The sequence below is a fragment of the Pteropus medius genome, unplaced genomic scaffold (genome assembly GCF_902729225.1).
Source record: "Pteropus medius unplaced genomic scaffold, Ma_sr-lr_union100, whole genome shotgun sequence".
NCBI classification, from domain to species: Eukaryota; Metazoa; Chordata; class Mammalia; order Chiroptera; family Pteropodidae; genus Pteropus; species Pteropus medius.
In genome coordinates, this window is record NW_024349800.1 from 37738590 (window position 1) to 37759793 (window position 21204).

At 33.8% G+C, this 21204-nt stretch overlaps 1 long non-coding RNA gene across 1 annotated transcript; it reads right to left on the reverse strand.

Annotated features, from left to right (window-relative positions):
- Positions 1-2016: 2016 nt before the first annotated feature.
- On the reverse strand, positions 2017-14122 carry LOC120621701 (uncharacterized). The gene is made up of 2 exons (XR_005658249.1): positions 11111-14122; positions 2017-6056 (listed from the first exon to the last, which is right to left on the reverse strand). It is a non-coding gene; the product is annotated as an uncharacterized LOC120621701 (long non-coding RNA).
- Between the last annotated feature and the right edge of the window lie 7082 nt (positions 14123-21204).

Below are 21204 nucleotides of genomic sequence, written 5' to 3' on the forward strand. Positions count from 1 at the left end.
ATGCATTTAAGTTTTCTTTTCATGGCTTAATAGATCACTTATTTTTATTGCTGAATAATATTCCACTGTCTGGATGTACCATAGTTTATCTGTTCACTATTAAAGGGTATCTTAGTTGCTTCGAAGTTTTGGCAATTATAAACCATCATGTGCAGGTTTTTTCATGGACATAAGTGTTCAACTCATTTTAATAAATAACGAGAAGTGAAATTGCTGGACCGTGTGGTAAGACTATAATTAATATATAAGAAACTGCCAGATTCTCTCCCACAGTAGCTATATCATTTTGCATTTCCACCAGCAATGAATGAGAGTTCATGTTGCTTCACATCCTTGCCAGCATTCAGGGTTGTTAGTGTTCTGGATTTTAGCCATTCTAATAGAAGAATAGTAGTATTTCGTTGCTGTTAATTCCTTTTTATTGCTCAGTATATGGATGTACTCTGTCCAACATATGGATAGACTGCTGTTTATAATTGAACATTATTTCTCCCAGTTTTTGACTATTATAAATAAAACTGCTATGAACAATCATGTACAAGTCTTTGTAAGGATACAGCTTTCTTTCTCCTGGGTAAACACCTAGGAGTGGAATGGCTGGATCATATGGTAAGAGTTTGTTGAACCATTTAAAAAACTGCCAAAGTATTTTTAGAAAGTGGTTGTACCATTTTATATTACCTTCAAGAGCGTGTGAGAGTTCCAGTTCTTCCACATCCTTGCCAGCACTTGCTATGTTCCATATGTTTAATTTTAGTGATTCTAGTAAGTAGGTGGAGGTATCTCTTTGAGATCTGAATCTGTACATCCCTAATGACTAATGATGTTGAGTATCTCTTTAGCCCTTATTTGCCATCTATATTACATCTTTGGTGAAGCTGATGCTGGGTGGTCAGCTAGCGCGGTCTCAGTTCTCCCTACAAGGACCTCTCCATGGCTACTCTGGGCTTTCTTATAGTGTTCTGGCTTTGTCCTGAATGTGAGTGTCCCCAGCGAAGAGAGAAAGCCAGGCAGACACTCCATTCTTTTTGTGATCTAGCCTGAGAAGTCACATTGCATCTTTTTGACTGTACTTTATATACCAAGCCCAGAATTCATGTGTGAAAGGACTAAGAAGTTATGGAGCAAAGGACATGGATACAGAGAGGCCATTAATTGGGCCGTTAATGCAATTCATCTCTCAGGTACCTTAACAATGTTTTCTTTTAAAACATAAAAGAAAAAAAAAAGCCCACATAAGATAGACCATCTTAATCATTTTTGAGTATAAAGTTCAGCAGTGTTAAGTACATTCACATTATTGGGAAACTTGTCTCCAGAACTTTTTCTTCCTGCAAATCTGAAATTCTATACCCATTAAACAACTTTTTCACTTTTCTTTCCCCAGCTCTCAGTAGCCACCATTCTTTTGGTTTCCATGAATCCATTTAGTTATCTCATATAAGTGGAATCATACAGTATTTGTCTTTTTGTGACAGGCTTATTTCACTTAGCATAATGTCTTCAGGGTTTGTCCATGTTATATAGAATGTGATACAATTTCCTTCCTAAACAGGAAGGAATATATTCTATTGTATGTCTATACCACATTTGTTTATCCATTCGTCTGTCGAACCTTTGGTTTCTTCCATTTGGGGCTATTGTGAATCACGCTGCTATGAACATGGTTGTGTAAATATCCCTTCAAGACCCTGTTTTTAATTCTTGTGGATATACACCCAGAAATGGGATTGCTGGATTATGTGGTAGTTTTATTTTTAATTTTTTGAGGAACTTCTATACCGTTTTCCATAGCAGTTGTACCATTTTACAATCTTACCAATATGCATAAGGTTCCAATTTCTTTACATCTTTACCAATACTCATTATTCTCTTTTCTCTCTCTCTTTTTTTCCTTAGTAACCTCTTGATGGGTCTGAGGTGATATCTCGTTATGGCCTTAATATGCATTTCCCTAGTGATTAATGATGTTGAACATCTTTCTTATGCTGATCTTTGGGGAAATGTCTATTTAAGTTTTTTTTTTTTTCCATTTTTAAATCTGGTTATTTGATTTTTATTGTCGAACTTTAATATGTTAATAACTTTAAAATTAATAACTTTGTTATTTCCAACAGGCCTTACAGCACCAGGGGCAGCCTTGAGCTGGATGCTTCTATGTATCTCAGACCCAAGTTTGTGACAATCACAGCAAAGGGATTTCTGTGGCCACTGTCAATACAGAGCCACTGTTATTAATAGCAACACTTCACCACTGTGCCTTCCTGTTGACCAATCCTCTAGACATTACAAAACAGCACAAACAAACAAAAAGCCAGGTCCTTATGTGACATCACTGGCCAAAAACATAATTGAATCCACAATGTAATGGGCTGATTCATAAAGGGTTTTAGCTTTAGGGTGTCTCAATTCTTTACCGCTTAAAGACTTTGTTCTTAGAAAAAGTCCCAAATCACAAAAGAAATAATGACACATAGTATCTGGTCTTTAACAAAAGTTCTGTTGAAAAAGATCACCTAGCAGCTAAATGCCAAGTTACTTACCCTGTGACAAATATTTCAAAATCAGACACACTGAGCTGTTCTGGAAAACGTGTAATTATTAGCACCAGTAGACATTGTACTGCCATGAATCATCTCAGAGCAAATCTAAAGAGCATGAATGACATGCTACTTTCCAAATGCTGCAGTCATGTGAAAACACTGTGTATTACAACTTCATTGGGATACAGATGTCATTCTCTGCCATCTACAGCTGGGGAAATGTGATTCTTTGATGTTGAGTGAATTCCTTGATTCCCTAGCTAGACCCAGATTCCTGGGGGAGGCTCTATGACCCCCGGACTTTATTGGACACTCTCTTAGCAAGGCTTCTCTGAAAGCCAGCAGATATTCACATGGCTTTGGGCACTGGGTCAGGGTCTCTGAGAACACGTGTCACACTGTAAGGAAATTCCTTTATCTACATCAAGGCTGGTACATTAAACCACTGTGAATGTGTGTCTCTTTACAATAAAGCCCTGCACGGATCCATCAGACCATTAATTTTCTCAAAAAACACATATTGCACCTTGAAAGATGTTGATGGCTTCTCATTACAAAGAGAACAAGTTTGAATATTTTAGCCTAGAAGCCTAAGCTTCAATCTATGCCCATGCTACATTTCTAATCTTCTTTCTCTCATGGCATCTTCAACTCGGGCCCTCTGCTCCGGTCAGCCACTGAAGCTCATCATTCCCTCATCACGGATCCTGACCGCCTCATACTGGATATTTGTTCCTGGCTCTCTTTTAGGCTCTGCTCCATCCCCGACCAGTATCACCCCAGTGGACACTTATCTCCCAGAACCTATGTCTGTGTTATTCATGTGTATAGTCATCCTTGTCATGGTGGTTATTTTAAAATATGATTTTATTTGGTCTTCCCATCCTGTGTATTACATTACATTCTGAATGTTCACTATGGGCAAAGCTCTGTGGTGTGATAAGACAACTGTACTATAATAAATAAAATGTAATTAAATAAAAATGTTAAAAATTACATTAAATAGCATGTACAAACTATGTATCAGCGGTAACAGGCTCCTTATGTAAAGACTGGTCAGCTTCCTCCCCAGGAAGAGCTTGCATAGTGAGGCCCATATGTCACAGATAAAAGTTGTTATTGTTAACATTATAACTATATTAATAACAATTATTATTAAGTACCAGGACAATAGGGTGTACACACTACTTTACAGAACTAAAGAGAACTTTTCAAATTATTCTTTACAAAACATGAAAAATCTGCTTGGAGGTAATTTTTCTATGCTCAGCTATCCCAAGAGCCAGCTAGAAATTTCTCTCACAAAATAAGAAGTATCAGTTCTCTGTTAGTAAATACAGAATAGGAAGAGAATAGAAGCAGCAGAGCCTATCAACCAATATATCACTTTTCTTTCTATTTTCTCTATTTCCACTTTAAAAAATATATTTAAGTTGAATAAGACCATGAGGCAAAGACTCTTAGCTCTTCTTAGTTCCATTTAATGATAATACCTTTACTTGAATCATAGCTGGTCCTTTGAAAGTCCTTAATTAATAAGTCTGCTTTAAATTGTGGAAAATTATCTAATTATAGGGAGCACCACAAACGATAGAAGTTCTAGTCAAAGATGTTAATCATGTCCTTATCTATTCCTTACAACCAAGAATGAAAATCTGTGGAACTAACTCTTCAACAGGAGTAAATTTGGTTTGTTGGAATGTTCTAACAAGAACAGTGGTCATCTTTGGTTACTTGCTAAACATAAAAAAGTATACTCTTATAGAAAACAAAGTAAAACCTACCCTCTAAATTTTACATTTGTAACTAAAGTATACTTTATCAAACAAAGCCATAATCAAATACATAAAATATTCTGGAAGCTATCTTGGACAAATATCTTCATATTTTCTAGAAATTGGAGATTTTTGTATACCAGTTAATTATACAAAGTCTTGGAATATGCATACCCTGATTTTCTAATATGGAGCCTTGTAGTGGAAGAAAAAAATTTTTTTCTTCTACCCTTTTAAGTTTTCGACTGAGAATCCTGTAACAAAAGACAGATTAATAAGAGAAAGCATAAAAACTTATTTAATAAAAATTTTATGTGACACTAGGGCCTTCAAAAGGAAATGAAGACATGAAGAAACCGTTAATCCTGAATGTTTTTATGCTAGATTTGATAAAGAGCATAAAGCTGTGCAAAGATATAATAGGACAAAGGGTGTGAGGTAAGTAGTAAACTGGGGAAAACTTAGCGAAGCTAAAATTCATTCAGATTCCTCTCTGTGCCCCTTTGTCTTTAGAGGTAAGTGTGCTCCTTTCCTTCTGGTCTAGGGAGGGCATAAACCTCTCATGAAAGTTTTGTAACCTGCTTTCAGGGAAGGTCAGAAAATCCTTCCTGTACATGCCATTTCTCAAATTCCTCAACTTGAAATATTTAATATGCCAAGGTGCCATATTTTGGGGTCGATTATCCTGAACCCCATTGCTATCATTCAGTATTAGTTCTTTTTCCAGAAGTACCTATGTTACTTGACCATACAAACACTTTGTCACAAGTAGCAGATTTGTTTTGAGGGGTGTTTCTATCTATACCCAGAGTCAACAAATCTTGTCCTAGGTCAAATCCAGCTCAATACATGTTTTTGTAAATAAAGTTTTATTGGAACACAGCGCTTTCATTTGTTTATGTGTTATCTGCGGCTGCTTTCCACAACAGAAGAGAGACAGAGACCACATGGCCCTCAAAGCCTAAAATATTTACTCTCTAACCATTTACAAGGTTTGTCAACCGTTAATCTACAGAATAAAGAGCAATAGCTAAATACATTAAGGGATTATTACAAAAAAAAAGTTAGCACTCCAAGGGCCTCAAAGGATGCCACCCTAAGCCTTTACACTTCTGTACCAGAAAGGCAACAGTGTTTGCTTAAAAGGTAGAATTCTACTTTCCTAAACTTGAGAAGACATTAAAACGAAAAGTCATAATTAAAATGAGGCACTCTACTCCTTGTAAATAGAAAATGAAAGTGTTTTTGGTTTTGGCAATGTTGCATTAATGAGGATGCCATATAAGATTACAAAACCATAGATCTTGAGGAGAGAAAATCAACTAGGAATACCTTTTATAGCTGATTTCAATAAAATTTCAGTTACTTTTACAATGTTTTAAAGTTATGCTCTATTATCCTGACTCCTGGGAGAGGGTAGCAGATAGAATTATATAATAAAGTCACCTTGATCAATTTATAACCATCGATATCATATAATTCAGCTCATGCAAATAGATTACTTAGCAAAGCTTCCTCCTCACTCCAACCCCACCATTATCCCAGTGGCTGCTCAGAAGAACTAATTAGATAATAAATACATTCATATATACACTAACTACTAAATAAATACATAAATAGTAAATCTCTGGTACTACTTACCTTAAACAGGTCACATAGAGGGGGCCCGTGTGAAAAGTAACTCAGGGCATAAAATTCGGAGTATCCTTCTCTTGTGAATTTCATCTCAAGTTCATATCTTTTGAAATATGTTATAATGTAAAGTATTAAACATAAAAGTTTAAAGAATTTTACAGTGAATACCCATAAACCCAAATTTACATTGATATTCGTACTTAATCTTTTTAGTAAGACGAATGAGATATAAAATACATACCTAAGTATATAATTTGAAGTGTATAATTTGATAAGTCTTGACAAATGTATACAGTTATGTAAGCACCACGATCATGATATAGAACAGTTCCATCATTCCCTAAAGTTCCCTCATGCTCCTCTGTAGTCAATCCCCTCCCCAAACCAAGCCCCTGGCAACAACTTACCTGCTATTGTTATAATTTTGTGTTTTCTTGAATTTCAGATAAATGGAATCATACAATATGTAGTCTTTTACATCTATTTTCATTTAGCATAATGGTTTTGAGATTCACCCATGTTGTTGCATAAATAGTAGTTTTTTCCTTTTTATTGCTAAATAGCATTTATTATATGGATGTGGTTTATCCTTTCATCAGTTGATGGACTTTTGATATATTTCCAATTTTGGACTATTATAAATACAGCTCTTAAGACCATTCATTTACAGATTTTTGTGTGGATATGTTTTCATTTCTCTTGGGTAAATATTTAGGAGTGCAATTGCTGGGTCATAAGGTTAGTATAATATTAAGTTTATAAGAAAATGTCGAACTGTTTTCTAAAGTGGTTGGACCTTCTTAGCTTCCCATGAGCAACATGTAAGTGTGCCACCTGCTCTACATTATCACTGACAATTGGTAATGCCAGTGTTTGTAACTTTAGTCATTCTAGTGAGTTGCAGTGGTATTACAGTGTGCCACTCGTAACTTGCCTTAATGACTAGTAACTTTTAGTGTTGGTGATTGTTTGCCATTTGCATATCTTCCTTGGTGAAATGCTCAATTTTTCAGTATTCTACCCTTTTATAAAATTTGTCTATTATAAACACAAGTCCTTTATCATATGTTTTACCTAAGGCTTGCCTTTTCATTTTCTTTCATTTTAATTTCATTGTAATTTTTAATTCTTATCTGAGCTTTGACTAACCTCGGGTCACAAAGATAATCTCCAATGTTTTCATTTAGAAATTTTAGTTTTAGCTCTTACAGTTAAGTGATTCAGGTTAATTTTTGTGTGGCATGAACATAAAGTCAAGGTTGATCTTTTATATATATATATCTTTTATATATATATATATATATATATACATATATATATATATATATATATATATATATATATATATATATATATATATACATATAACTTCTGAGATGGGAAAAGTCAGACTTGAAGTACCATGGAGAAGCACACTTACCTGGGTTTCATTCATCCTGGTCTACATATGAGCAGAGGCAATCTTCTATTATTTTGTGAACTATTCTGGGTTTGGTTCTGCTTGTTTTGGCGGTTTAACCTCTGGACAAAATGCTTAGCCCAAAACCATTTTCCTTGCCTTTACTTACTCCTGAAGCCCTGGAGTTTCTCATTAAACGGAATCTATCAAAGCCACACTTACATCGCATCTATTCAACTATTTTCTGTGTGTTCTGGCTTAGCAAGAGAATATATATATATATATATATATATATATATATATATATTCTATGCATTTGTTCCAAAACCATTTGTTGAAAAGCCTTTCCTTTCTCCCATTGAATTATTGTGTCAATTATGTGAAAAATCAAGTGACCATATAGGTATTACATACTTACCTACTCTACTTATGGACTTCCCATTGTGTTCCACTAATATGTATATAGCCTGACACCAAAAGCACATTATCTTAATTACTGTAATTTTGTAGTAATTCGTGCAATCAGGTAGTATAAATCCTATAACTTAATCCTCCTTTATCTAAGTGCTTTTGAATATTCTAAGTCCATTTGCACTTTATATATGTTTTAGAATCAGCTTATCAAATTCTACCAAAAAATGGCTGCTAAGTATTTTGATAAAGGTTTCATTTAACCTATAAATCAATTTAGGAATAACTGACATCTTAACCATATTGACTTTTATCCAGAAACATGGTATCTTCTTCCATTTATTTAGATCTTCAGTTTCTCCCCAAATGGCTTATACTTTTCCATGCTCAGTTCTTACACATATTTCATTAAATTTATCTGTTTGATGGTTTTTGATGCTATTGTAAATGTTATTGATTTTTCCATTTCATTTTTCAATTGTTTGTTCCTAGTATATAGAAATACAAATGTTTTGGTACATTGACCTTGTATCTTGTGACTTTGCTAAGCTTATTAGCTGTAGTATCTTATTTATAGATTTCTTATTATTTTCTACTTATGAAATCATGTCATCTGCAAATAAAGGCAGTTTTATGTTTCTTTCCAATTTGTTTTTAATTTCTTTTTTATCTTGTTGCACTGGCTAAAAGCTCAGGTCAATATTGAATACAAGTGGTGAAAGCAGACTTTCTCACCTTGCTTGGCATTAGAGGAGAAGTATTTAGTCTTCACCATTAAGATGTTAGTTTTAGGTGTTACAGTTACCCTTCTCAGGTTAAGAAAGTTCTTTAATTTGTAGTTTGTTGAGAATTTCTATCACAAATGGGTCCTGAATTTTGTCGAATGCTTTTTCTGATGTAATGAAATGATATGGTTTTCCTTTATTTTTTACTCCTGGTGTGAAATAACATTGATTTTCAAGTTTCCTCTAAGATGTCAATTTCATTGGCATAAAATTTTTCATAATATTTCTTTTTTAAAAAAAAATGTCTGTAAGAACTATGGTGATATCTCCCCTTTCATATCTGTTATTGATAATTTTTGTTTTTTCCTGGTCAGTCTGATTAGAAGTTTATCAATTTTCTTAATATTTTCAAAGAGCCAGATTTTTTTTGTTTTCTATTTCATTGATTTTTTTATCCTTATTGTTTCCCTCTTTTCTTTCATTCATAGTTACTTCTTAAGATGGAAAGTTAAATTGAAACCTTCCTAATTTGTTTAAAGCTGTAAATTTCCCTCTCAGTGCTGCTTTAGCTGATTTTCATTTTCATTCTGTCCAAGATATTTTCTGATTGCTCTTGCAATTTGTTCTTTAGCTCATGGTTATTTAGAAGTTTGTTGTTCTCATCTTTCTGTTACTGATTTCTAGGTAAATCCCATTGTGGTTAGAGATTATGCCTTGTATGATTTCTATCCTCTTTAAATTTAGTGAGACTTAGGGGTATTTTTTTCCTTGCTCACTCTCCACTTCTGCTGTTTGGATACAGATGACACAAGGCCCTGGGTGATGATATAGCTACGAGATGGGAAAAGTCAGACTTGAAGTACCACATGGAAGAGAGAAGCACACTTACCTGGAACATTCATCCTGGTCTACATATGAGCAAGAAATAATCTTCTATTATTTGAACTATTACGGGTTTGGTTCTGCTTGTTTTGGCAGTTTAGCTTACTCTGAATAAAATGCTGCTTAAAGCTCCTTCCTTGCCCCCCACCCCACTCACAACCCTGGAAGTTTCTCATTAAACAGAATCTATCCAAAGCACACCCATCACATCTATTCAACTATTTTCATGTGTTCTATTAACAAAAACTTCATATGAATATAAATATATATGAAGTTTACTGCATCAGCCATGATTTTTTTAAAATAAAACTTTATTGACATATAGCATACATACAGACATGTACACAAATATACTATTTATATATACATTATATATATCTGCAGAAATTTACAAAGCTGTCTACATCTGAGGTATTCTCTTCCTTTCCATTCTTTCTTACTTGATATTTTTGGAGCCCTGCTAATTGAGAGTCAAGAAGACTGGAAACAAAAGGGCACCCAGAGAGTGTCACAGAGAGGCCCTTCCAAGAAGTCTGAACTCGAGGCTAGAAGCCACAGCTGGTCCATTACAATTGCCTACTTGTGGCTCAATTCCTCTGCCACACTGCCAGTGTCACCTTTTCCCATCTTTAAAAGGAAAGCATATAAAATACAGGTATAGCATAATGTAAAGAGAGAAGCTACATCATCTCCTTTCCCAAAGCAAATGCAAGACTCCAGGACTGCTGCTAGCCAATTTGACATCTTTGGTAAATTTTTAAAACTTCTCCAAAGAATTCCTTTCTCGAGTCACTTTACTTCTACCTGTCAGATATAGTACAGTATACTATACATGCTATATAGTATATTTGCTGTAATATAGCTATACTATTAGAACAATTTCCTGCCACTTGCTGAAAAGTTGTGACAGAGAAGGTCCCCATTGCCTGTGATGTGAATAGCAGCATCCTTTTCCACATGACACTGTTCTGCTCTGTCCAGTACACATACTGCACATGGCCACAGGCTATAGGCCAAGGTGTAGTTTGACTTTTTAATAATGCATCATGGTTATTTTATAAAATACTTTTTTATTGAAGGATTACACACATGCAGAATAAAAAAAGGAGATGTACTTAAAAAGAATAGAACCACCACAACAAAACAAGAATAACCAGTTTGCAAAGGAAGAAATATAACAAGTTCAGAATTTCAAAAATTAATAAATGCAAGAAACACCATAAGTAAAAATAAACACCAGAGATTTGCAAGTACCTACAGGAATAAGGTCAAAGCAAAAACTCAAAATAAGTTATACACAAGTGATAAGACCAATAAGAACTTTATTTTCTATTTTATGCTGATGGAAAACAAGAAAATGATACTGAAAATCTAAGAATATTTCTGGTGGCCGCTGTAAATCATACAGAAGTGTGGAGTGGGGTACTGGCCACAACATCAGAAAGGATAAATGTGATTCCAATTGTTGGAAGAGCTGAGAGATGGTGACAACTTGATATTGATCCCAGGAAAGGCCCTAAAATAGATCCTTGTTATAATGATAATATTTTTTAAGTCTTTAGGAAAGAGATCATCACTCACTATGAATCAGAAGGTTTGACTTAATTTCATGAACTTTGGGGAGCAGTTACTTGGCCAACATTTGGCAAATGCAGGTCTTCAGCAAGAAATGTAAGATCCCATGATATCCTCACAGATAATCTTGGAGAAAGATGGGCCGATAAGCACTGAAATTCTTACCTAATGGGTGTTGATTAACATATCAGTCCATCTGTATCAGACTGAAGAGAAGTTTCTGAGGCCTGCTACAGACCGCTTGTTTCTGACTTGTTTCTGACTTGTTTCATTCCATGCAGAAGGTTTACATATCACACTTTGGAGTGACCGGAAAGAAAACATTAGCAATATATCTCAGGTGAATCCAAAACATCTCAAAAGGTTAATGAATCTAATACTAGAAAAGAATAAATGAAGGTCCTACAAAGAGGGCTAAACAAAACGTCAACTACACAAGTGCAGAATAGGGAAAGAATGCTTAACAGCAGTAAAAATAACTAACCTCAAATGACTCAAACATTATCATAGGGGCATCAGAAAAGCTAGTCCAATATCTGGGCATTAAACAGATGAGTATTACTTGGAAAAAAGGGCATGACAGTCCTGCTATCTGTAAATGTTCACTTCTGGGTTGCGTATTTTAAGAAAGATGTAAAAAACTAGAATCTTTGGAGAAAAGGGTCTTGGATGGTAAAGACAATTGAAGTACAATGTATAATGATTGAAATAACAGGACAGAAAAGAGAAGATGCTGGGAGAATTCATAATCACTGTGGTGAAATGTTTGGTCCCAAGAATCAGGATGAATGAAGGGAAGAAACAGGGAACCAACTAGAATCAGCAGAGCCGCAAAAAGATGGAATTAGATTTTGGTCCCTGGAGAGTCAGACCAGAGGCTGCTAAAGGATCATCTGGAATTCAGGGTTTTTTCCAACTTAGTGATTCCATAAATATGTATTTAAAGATTTGTCCAACTATAAAATTTTTACTTTGAAGAACACACAAATTACAATTCTTCAGAACTACTATGTTAAAATTTTTGAGGATATAAAACTATCGGTTATTCAGTTCTATAGACCAGTCTTTTAGCTCTCAAATAGACAAACATTTCTGTGTGTTGCTTTTGATCTGAAATCAGTCTAGAAAATGTAATTTATTTTCGTTTTCCTTGCCCTAGGGTTAAAGCAATTGGAACTGACATAGCAATTTTTGATGTTGAAAGATATTTCACTAGTATAGTATAGTACACTGTTATACTGTAATAGGGAACATTGTCTTACCTGTCAGATTCATGTATGTCCCACCCTGAAAAAGTCAAAAGCCCTAAAAAAAATTATATAAATACAATACAAATATGAGTTATGGGAAAGAGATTCTTTCCTTTTCAAAGATAATTTTATCTAGCTAATATTTCAGGTGCATTTAACTGATGGTTTTCTTTATACAGTTTAAGTTATCCTAATTCTCTGGAAATGTGTGGCATGAATCTAACTGTAACCAATTCCAATTTTGTCTTAAAGGTGTATCTTAGAACGCTACAAGCAAGCTCCAGGCATAACTACTACACAGCTGAGGTCCCCATTTCATTTTTAACTCAGATACTACACAAAACATGAATAAATCCATGCGACACACTAATTTGCTATTCTATATATCTTACAATTATCCAGAGGAGGAAAAGTAAAAGAATCTTCATGGTTATCCCTAAATTACCTACTGTCAAAATTTTTGTTTTATTACCCTGAATATTTAGATCAATTTTCTTTGAAAAACCAAGAATTAACCTTGGCATACCTTTGTATTCAAGGGCCAAACATGTGTTCTTTTTTCTTACTATACCTCCTTGCACCTTTCAGTCTCAGAGTGGAAATACAATCCCTCAGAAGGGAAATGTACAGTTACTGTACAGTCGTTTAATGTTCCCTGATTATATACAAGTAAATTAACAAATGGAATTGTAATAAAAGTTAAAAGAGGGGAGCTTGCCTAGGTGATGTATGTTTGTCCAAAAGTACTATTTTTTGGTCACTAGGAAAAGTCAATGAGAAAATAGTTGGCCAAGAAATTCATTATCATCTATAACCCTAAGCTTAGGTCTTTGAAGTCATCTAAATTAAGCCAAAGTTTCTAATTTAAGGGTGTTCTTAAGATTTTTATTCATGTAGAATAAGCCAGTTACAAACCTACTTCCTTTTATATTAATTATAAACACTGTACCTCATTTCAGAAGAGATCTGGGCATCATAAAAACCAGTCACAAGATGTTCTCACATAAACATTTAGAAATCCAGTAACTTCTGATTTCAGTGGTGCTTTTAGGAGAAGAGGAACAATAATGACAGATTAAAACCTGTCTTTAACCATGACAATCCCTGGAATAAAACCAAAAGTATTGCCAAAAAGTCACAGGTGTTTATCACATGGACAGAGAAAAATGATTTTGAAGGGTACAGTGATAATTCTCTGCCTCCACTAATGGGTTGTAAGATTAATGTGTAATAGCATAAATACTATAATTACATAATGTTGGGTTCATTTTTTAGGTTAAGAAAAAACCTTTTTGTCCTTTTAGGAACTTGGAAGGTCTGCCTTTCTTGACACCAGAGCTCTCATCAGGTTTACAAACTGATGTGCCCAAGACTGCCATCTGGTGGAAACAATAGAAATTGAAATGATTTTTTTTTGGTAAGTGATTAAGCCAGGTTGTCTAGTAAGAAGTTACGAATTAAAAATATATTGGGGATAAACCATTCATAACAGTAATAATATAAAATAACAAGGAACTAACTTATATGTGTAGAACATATGGAGAAAAACTACAAAACGTTACTGGGGCATTAAAAAATATATAAATAGAAAGATGTAGCATTTTCTTGCAATGAGACTCATCTCTGCTAAAGATATCGATGACCCCCGATTAATTTACACATATGACATTAACAAGATTTTTATTTTTCAGGGAAATCTTGGCCAAATTATTCAAAAATTCATCTGGAAGCATAAACATTCAATTTTTGTTAATACTAAGTAGACTAATAAGGTAGCACTTTCCTTACCAGGTAATAAAATATATAATTATACTATGATAATTAAGATGTCATACTGACACACAATATAAAGCAATGGAATAGAATTCCCATAAAAATACAAACATATACAAGAATATATAGTGAAAGGGCATTTTCAAATAAATGAGAAAAGTCATTTATTTGAAAATGACTTCAAATAAGCTAGTGTATTAGCTGGAATGGAAAATATTACTTTAGACTTTTGCCCTGTAGAAATACCTAAAATAAGTTCCATTTGTAGTATATATAGTAAAAAGGCCAAAGTCATAAAAGAAAATATATATAAATATTTACTTACTCAGAATGTGAATTGTCTATGAATACAATTGAAGTTTGAAACTCAAATGATAAAATTCTAAATCTTTTGAATGTAAAAAATTGAGACACTTCTCAAAACTTATCAAATTGAACACTTAAGATCTTTGCAGTTTACTATATGTAAATTTTACTTCAATTTAAAAAAGCCACAAAAAACAAAACCCACTATATTTGACTTAAAATGGTATATGAGGGGTAAAAGGAAATATTTTTGACCAAAAAGATTGATCCTATACTCTTCAGATCAGAGCATCTTAGCTCTCTCTAGTGGTTCTCCAATCATAGTGAGTAGAAAGCCTTTACTCTGCATCTAGAAAAAGTTGGCATAGAAATGAAAAAGTTATTGTGTAAGAAAAAACACAGAAACAGAATAGCATAAGATTTGGGAGGAAAAAAACCTATGCTATTGAGCTTACAGTTTATCAGGCAATTAGGTCATTTCAGTATTGTTAGATGTGCTTTGTTCTGAGTTCTATCCCTTAACATCTTTATTAAAAAAAAAATTATTGAAAAGCAAGTAGTGAACTGAGGAAAATAATTCAAGACATATGTAATAGAATAATGGTTAACTTCCTAAATATATAGAGCTCTCACAAATCAATAAGAAAAATGAGAAATGTGTTAATAGAAAATAAGCAACATACGTGAACAGGCTTTAATGACAGTCAAAATGAGAAAAATATTCAAACTCACTAGTAATCAAAATAATTGATAATTAAATTTTAAAATATCATAAATTACAATATTTTACCTACCATATTGGCAATGGGCAACACTGGCCAGGAAGCAGAAAACATGGGCATCTTTGTATACTGTTGGTATTATAAATTGGTACTCTCTTCCTGAAGGTAACTCAGGGCCACTGAATTCATTTAGTTTATTTTTTAAATCAATTTTATAAAAATCCAAACACATAGAAAATTACAGAAAATAATCTAAGATACCCTTCTCCACTACCCAAGTTTAATAGATGCTAACATTTTATCTTTTTGGAGTGGGGGTGGTGGGGGAATATAAAAATCTCACACTTCCTAATGCTTCTGAAGTAACTACTGTCCTAATGTATATTATTCTTATGCATGTTTTACACATGTATCTATAAATTATATATCATATTCCATCAACTCTAAGATTCTATTATTCTATGTATCATTCTTTAATGCATAATTTAAAAATGCTTCTAAACTTTGAAACTGCTTTAATAACTTAGATTTTATACTGTAATAAACTTTTAAGACTTTGACTTTTAAAAAGTCCCACGTAGTTTTGCTTACACAAAAACTCTGCTTCTATGTTAAATCACTGTGTAATTGTTTCGAAGACATTTTAAACAGCATTTAAGTTTAACACGATTCCAAGTGTGCAAAAACCAATTATGAAATCAAAACATGAATAGCTATGACCAAGTTGGTGCAACTCTGCCATGACAGCTGTCTCGCCAGTGGCAACTGTAAGATGCCATTGGAAGATGCTTCTCAATATCAAAGACAAGAAAATAGAAAAAAAGAAAGCATTTTGGAATACATTTTAGAGATTTAATCTTTTACATAAACAACAGCCTTTTGGAACTTGCTGTTTTGGCATTACACTTTTGAAGTTTAAGAGATGGCTCACATGCCCAAAGAAGTAGTGCCAGGGGCAACTAGCTGCTGCTGGAGCATGAGACCTCGTTTGAGCCTGGCCTTCCATCCATTTCATGAAGCACCCCAGAAAGCCCGTAAAGGGTACTAGCAGGTTTGTGGTGTTCCTCCATGGTAACTTCTGCCTTAAATCAGGAAAACAGTTTAGACAGTCAATTCAAAGCCCCTGAAATTCACATATTACCAGCTGAAACTATGATGACAAGGTGAGATGCTTGCCTTGGCGGGACATTTAAAAAGTGTCAGAAAGTTCAGTAATCAAGACATTTTAATGCAAGACTTGAAAAAATCAACAGTAATGCAAAACCTTGGCATTATCGAATTTTAAATAAAGACAAACTCCTTATCACTGCATTTCCCTTTTACTTCAGGCTCCAACAGAGTGATGCAGGGCACTGTAACTGGTCCTGCCTTACAGGGAAAGGAAAGGGATTGGAGTGATCATGTGGTGCCACATTACAGTTCAAAATATAAATGTGCAACAGGAACACACAAAGTAATTTTCATAGGTAGGGTGAACAATTTTCAATATTAAATCCCAAAACAGATGCAGGCTGTTAATAGAGAATGTGGATTATTAACTATACTTTTATAGAAGGAACTAGGCTTATACAAGATGAACACAATGCATGTCTGCCAGGTATCAGCATTTTTGAGGCTACAGTAATTAAAATGATGTGATATTTGCAGAGATTTCGACAAAAAGAACTGAACTTAGAAACTAGAAATATGGGAAATTGGTATTTGACATGGTGTTAACACAATTAGCTATATGGAAAATACTTAGCTTCCTTAATTCATACTATATAGAACGGTAAATTTAAGATGAATTAAAAACTTAAATATGTGGGCTTGGGAGGTGGGAAGACCTTAAAATGGAAAGAAAACAAAGAATATAAAACTTGAGATGGTGATGATTTCTTAAACCAACAGACAATGAATGGCACAAACCATGAAGAGATTGATAACAAAAGATTCTATATACAAATGTAAAATATAAAGGCTAGGTTTTGCAGCACATATAACAAGGGATTAGTATCCAGACTAAATAAGGAAACTACAAAATGAAAAAAAGACACACAGAAAAGGAAAATGGGCAAAGGGTATGAGCGTCCAGAAAAGAGGAACCTCAAGATGGCCAGCACAAAAAAGGCAAACATGTTTGTCTCGCATGTACTCAAAATACAAATTAAATGAGATACTATTTCACGTTCATCTGACTGGCAAACTTAGTCTATCAACTGTTCTTGAGGCTGGGCCAGGACAGAATAACTTTTTGTGCATTTCTAGTGGAAGTGTGACTTAGTACACCTTTACTATAATATGTTTGCAATATAAACTTGAAGATATGCATACTCTATTAACCTAGTAATTTTATTTCTAGGCAAACACTAGATAAACACTAGTACATGTGCTCAATGAAACATACCGGGATGCCCAGTTTTTTTAACAGTAAAATAGTCACTAATAACCTAAATATCCCTCAGTGGGGTAATGGGTACATTGTGGCATAATCACAGAGGAATACTGTACCAGTTAAATCTTTTTATTTAACCATTAGCTTGTTTTATAGAACAGGGGGATGTAGAGGTAATAATGTGAGCAGATAAATTCAAACCTGAGGTTGAGAATAACACTCTTTCCTATCATACCCCCGCCAAAGTCAAAACTAACCATGTTGGTGGGTGAATGGGTGAGGGAAAGGATGATGAGGTGACTGACCTCTCATGGTAGGTGATATCTGACTCTTGGATAACCCAACTTGCCCTTCCCTACCTTCTAAATATAACTAAATCACAATACTTGGGTACACCACCAAATCAAAACCTGTAAATATCACTCACAGCTCAGCCAAACACTGGTCTTGAGTTTCCTGTCTTGGAAAAGAGTAACTGCCCAATTTCATTTGCCTACTCATATTTACGCTCTCTGAGCCTAGTGGTTTTCAAACTTTTCAAAGTCAAAGAACCTTTACACAAATGAAATCTTAGCCGAAATCCCAACAAGCTAACAGAAAAAAGCAGAACTGCTCTAGAGGTTGTGACTCGATACCCTAGCAACTTCCTCTGGTAATTATAACATTTTCAAGAGAGCTTGAACTTCATGAAAATTCTTAGGACTACTGATCTGAGTGTACATAATTTAAAAATGTGAATTCATAAAAGTTTTGTAGGTTCCTAAAGAACCTGTAACTCCAGGAATTAAATGCAGTTACTTTCATTTTGGGTGTATACTTCAATAGCATCCAAGTGCTTTCTATAATCATTACAACCAGTCTTACCTAAAATCAATTTTAATGGTAAATATTAAATATAAATATTGAAAATAGGCTTTATACTATATCAATTTACTTATAAGACCCTTATTCATAGGCAAAATCTGAGGAAAATAAACCCATGTTCCTCTAAATCATGTTACTGTGGAATTTTGTCAAAATAAATTGTACTTCACATCTTCAAGACTTAGAAGCAAAACAAAACCACTTCTTCATAGTGAAAGCACAAGGAAAAATAAGTGTAAATGACCCAGGAACGAAAAAGAAAGTATCAGACCCATATATTAATTCTTGGATTGTACTAGTCCCCTTCACCTCAAATATATACCGAAGTATTTTCATTACAGGTAGATATTATATGAGAATAAAAGAACACTTGTGGTACAGATTTAACCACTAAAGAAATCACTATTGCCAATATTATAGATTAGGGTTATTAGTCAAAAGAAAAAAATCCCAACCTTTTTGATTCTACCCATACATAAAAGTTATGGTTCTTTTTTGCTCCACTAGAGTTGTGGATACGAAGAGAATAACTAACCTCCGAACACCAAGATTATCCACCCCTTGCTTCTGAATCAGAAAAGCATAACTGAGTTACATCTGAGCAATAAATGATATACATAGTTAACAGAAGTGTTTGCCAGGTAGAATAAAACTGAAACAGAAAATAAGAGAAGATATTATAGCCAAGAAAGCCAGCAAGAAGTGAGAATCGGTGGTGATGCTGCCTGAAAAGCAATTTTTTCCATATTAGTACTTATATGGTTTTATTTCTAGACCACAATGTGACATACACACATCACCAAAACAATGAGCAAAAATAAACACTTGCTTAGCATTTTCATTAAGGGTTACAGAATAATTCCCAAAGTTGAACAGAAAAAAAATCTTAAAGCAACTGAGCACAATAGTAATTGTTAAAATGCCCACTAAAAATTAACTTGAAAAAGTAACTCTCAGAATTGCTTTGAAATGAAATAGTAACTTAAATTCCAGTCTTAATGACTACTTTAGCATTTGACTTACAATATATCATACATTTTAACATGTAAAAAAAAAAACCCATGCTATTTTCACTAAATACTATTTAGCTACCCAAAACGTGTTTTAAAATCTTTATCAAATGCCTTCCCTTATTACTTAAATCCGATTGATTTCAAAATATAAATAAAGACAATTTGGAAGAGGAAATATAAAGAGGCTCTAATTTCTGGTCAAATGTTGTACTAATATTATTATAGAAAAGTTTCTCACCTAATGATATTATTTCATTATTAAGCCATTTTGAAGCTTGCCTAGGGAAAAAAAAAAAAAAAGGATCTCAAGGGCATGAGAGCACCATCATTTTCATATAGGAAGATCAATAATTATAATTTTTGTCAATAACAGTTTAATTTCCAAAGTATTTCTATATTTAGCGTTAAGAAACTGATTCACGGTCATAAACTACTTAGGTTAATGAACTAATGGCGAAGCAGCTTGGAAAAATGTGTTACTTAAATTTGTTTTCCTTAAAAATGAGATGTTATTTAAAAAATAAATCTCGAAAACATGCAACTTGATTATTTTAATGGTACATTAAGTAATAAAGAAGCCAAAATAAACTGAGGTATGTTAATGTGTTGTTTCTATAATGGCAACCTTCGTGCTTTAAATTTTGCTATGGTTTCTTAGGAGAATTAAGTGTCTAGTTAGCTGGTTGGGCAGAGACTGACAACACTATCAAAAGACATCGAATCCCAAATGAATCCCACCATCTGAAAATAAAACTGACTTTAAGTGAAAGTTGCAGCCACTCTTGGTTATCCAAACACATTTAGAACCAAAAACTCAGTAAGTGAAGTATCTTAAGTAAATGTTATAATTACCAAGCCTCATAAGTGGGCAAGAAACAATGGATGACAGAAATTGAGTTTTTAACACCTCCATGGTTAACTCTCCCCAATCCTGATGTTCAAAAAATTGAAAAACCTAACCCAAAACACTTCAGCATAAAGCCCTATCCACTTAATCATCATTTAAAAAAAAAGTCCTGTCCTTATCTAGCCAACCTGATGTGGGAAAATGATTTTATTTAAAATGTGAATTAAAAAATTCAACATAGAAGTGATACCTTTTAAAAGAAATAACACAAATCTACAGTAATTGATGACATCCTAAAAGATTAAAATGATCTGAATATCTGCTATATGAAAATCAAACTCTATTGTTAGATTTCATCTTAAATCATGAGTTTTGCAAGTTGAAACCCATCATAGGACTATCCTGGGGAAAAATAGTACACTATTAAAGATTCCATGTTCTCTTGCTTTCTAAGTTTCAGTGTAATAGTAACTATATGGCCATATAGCCACCACCTCTTAGAGCCCAAGTAGATTTCATGTCAGATCTGTATGACTTCACATTCATTTACTGTCATGTTTGGAACAAATAAATACATTATAAAGCTATCCAAATGGACAAGGGCAGCAATTCTGAAAATCTGGAGGTCTCGGGGAACCTTTCAAAGAGGTCCACGAAATGAACCTATTCGCTTAATACAAATACTTATTCTTTTTTTCAAAGTATGGACACTTGCACTGATTGTGCAGAAGAAATGGGTAAAACTGCAGACACCTTAACACAAATCAAAACAGTAGCACCAAACAAATTAGTTGCTGTATAACCTTCACTACTACACTCACAAAGAAAAAAAAGCGGGGGGTGGGGAGGGGTAGGGGGTGGTGTCAGTTTTAATTAACAATGTCCTTGATTAATCATTAAAAATTAATTTCATTACAACTCTATCCTTGAGCACACATCTTTTTAATATCCTACATGATGAAATTGGAAGTACTGATTCTGTAGCATGCTGAAATGTGGTGGTTGTCTCATGCTACTATTTGAGATGTACGCTGAACTATTCACTTTGCATGGAACACAATTTTTACTTGAAAAGAATGACTGACAGACTATGGTTATTCAGCAGGCATT